We start from the raw sequence: 2,852 nt of genomic DNA on the forward strand, positions 1-2,852 counted from the left end.
AAGCTGAATAACAATACTCTATGATCCAGCAATTATCACTCTAGATGTATAATCATCCTAATTTCATTCTACAGCTCAAGACATTTAAAATAATATCCATAGCAGCATTATTTGTAATAGACTGTACTGGAAACTGCCAAAATGCTCTTAAACATACAACCAGTATATAAATTGTGGAATGTTATACAGCAATGAAAATGAAGGGACTACAGTATGCAACAATGTAAGTGAATCTCGCAAGTATATTGCACTAAAGAAATCAGACATAGAAATACATATTGTATGAATCTATTTATATAAAATTCAAGAGCAGTTAAACCTGATGATGACTTTAGCAGTCAACCTAGTGGTTAACTGTGTCAGGGAGAGTGATGGAGAAGGCACAAGAGGTGTTCTTGGAAAGTGATTATGTCATGTTTTATATCTGAATGATAGTAATATGAGTCTGTACACATAGAAATTCATTAGAATATACATTTATGATATGGGAAGAAGGAAAGCTGTCTTTAATAAAAATTTTACATTAAAAATAATTATTATTCTAAGTGCCCAAGAGAATGATTTATGTCTGAGAGGGGTCTACTAATGTGTTTAAACCGAATTATATTTTTGAAAAATTTATAAAAGTAAAATCTTTTAGCTTGATTCCATTTTCTTTTGACTTAAACTTCTGTCTATTCCCTTCATATCTCTGCAGTGATTGAGGGCATTTTGAAGATCCTAAACACCCTGAAGAAACTAAAACAAGTTTAGTTGCATAAACATTCCATTTGTATGAAAGGGACAGACATGTATTTTGCAGTTCCTCCCATGTATAACTCCATCACTGGTTGCTGCCCTTGCATAGCAATGACTTCCAGGAATTCTCTGAGGACCCGCTGGTTTGTGAGATAATGCATCAGAACCAGAGATCCTATGAAGGAATAATTAATTTTTTAAAATATTTATTTATTTATTTATTTATTTATTTATTTATTTATTTATTTATTTTAGCGTCCAAAACCTCTTTAATAACATGATAGGATTCAGAGTTAGTTTTTGTAGCTGCGGCTGGCCCAGCGGCCTCTTGCACGCTTGAACTTCCAGCTCTTGCATCGCATGTAGGGTTTGGTGTGGCTGTGGGGGGTTCCTGCCGAAATGCCTGTACACCTCGGGGCCCTTGCAAAGACCAGAAAGCAGGACAGTGCCACAGCCCTTGGGGGAGTCCAGGGCAGCTGGTCGAAGGTGAGGATCTCGCCCCCAGCCTTGAGGATGCGGCCCCGGGCACGGCTGCTCCCGCGAAGGGCACACGCCTTCAGTTTGGGCACCTCCTGGTTCTCACGTCATCAGTGATCGTCCCTGCAGCCGCGGCGGTTATGGCCTCCCGGCCAGGAAGCTTCATCTTGCGGATCATCCGGGAAAGGGACAGCGGCGGCCTGTTGGTGCGACTCATGAGCAGCCTCTTGAGCACCACTTGGCTGAGAGTGGAGTTGGTTCTTCAGGCCAGAAACCTGTACAGCTTGACCAACGGCCTCAGGTACATGTCCTGGCTCTTGGGCTCCTTGCGCCGGACCTAACGGTCTTTGTTGTGGCGGTTGTCAACTCCCATGATGGCGCCTCCTGCTCCACCAGGTCCGGACAAGGAATAATAATTTTTTTTTAAAGTGCTTTCATCCCTCAGCACTGGGAATATAAGGTTGATGGAGGATAAACACAATCTGAACATACAGACTAAAAATTTGTCTATGAAAAATTCTTCTGATGAATATGCATCTAAAACTTTAAGTATTTATTTATTTTGGTTTCTCATCAAAATGGAAGTTCTCCCCTTTAAAATTTATACTTTCATAGAAAAAATATGTAATTATAAAAGCAGCATAATTTTTATGGAAATCAGAGAAAGTAGAATTTATTAGTATTCCTGTATTTGTAGGGAACAAGTTTGTAGCAGTATTAAAAACGGTGTGCACGTTCAGTGCCCATGTATTCTGCACCTAAGCTATCAATAAGAACAGATGCTGGTAGGTCATGGTAGGGAAAGATTGAATTAACTATTTTCTCTATAGAAAATGATATTATAAAAACTTGTTTTCAGAGGCAAAAATAATGCAGCCAAAATGTAGGAAAAATATTTAATCAATAAAATATGGTTTATCACTTTTTGGGTTTGTAATTATTTGGTATATGAGCTTTTAAGTTTGTAATTTTGTATGTATTCTCTCATAATTACCAATTTTGTATTTATTTTTATAATTGCAGTTTCGAACTGTTTTCTTAAGGAAGGTACCCCTACAAAACTCAAATCTGCCTTAATAGGACCCACTATCCTTACTTCTTTGTCTCATCCAAACAGTTTCTTTCTCTCTCTCTCTCTCTCTCTCTTTTTTTTTTTTCTACTGTAGCTTCTCAGAGTGTCTGCATCTACAACCAAGTTGACCACTTTATTGAACTAAAGGTTGATTACTATAGGCAGATAGCAGGAGAATGGGGGAATCAATGATGAAAACTATCAGTGCTTATAAAAGGCATATTGGAACACATGCTGGGAAGGGAATGAGCTGGAGAGGGTGCAGAGGGTTTGACCTCCACTCAGCACCTCTGAGAATAGAGCACTCTGCAAACTGACCCTGGTCAAAACCCAGCTGGTTACTATAATACTAGTTGAATGGCTGTTCCAATTCAAAGTAAAAAAGGCAACTAGATTTGAAGTCCCTGCCTAGTAATTTGCATGGTCCTTAAGGGTGTGATCTGAAGATGACAAATCCAGTACCTGGCCGTCTCAAAGCCTAAGTGTATTCAGAGCCAGTGGAGGCATCTTCAAGCACCTGCTTTGTTGTATTTGGTGACCACTCACAATGATGGCCCCATGGTGT

General features: G+C 39.2%; 1 pseudogene; it reads right to left on the reverse strand.

Moving 5' to 3' along the window:
- Nucleotides 1-991: 991 nt before the first annotated feature.
- On the reverse strand, nt 992-1,652 carry LOC118716644 (annotated as a pseudogene).
- Nucleotides 1,653-2,852: the final 1,200 nt, after the last annotated feature.

Source organism: Pipistrellus kuhlii, unplaced genomic scaffold, assembly GCF_014108245.1.
Source record: "Pipistrellus kuhlii isolate mPipKuh1 unplaced genomic scaffold, mPipKuh1.p scaffold_m20_p_12, whole genome shotgun sequence".
Classification (NCBI taxonomy): domain Eukaryota; kingdom Metazoa; phylum Chordata; class Mammalia; order Chiroptera; family Vespertilionidae; genus Pipistrellus; species Pipistrellus kuhlii.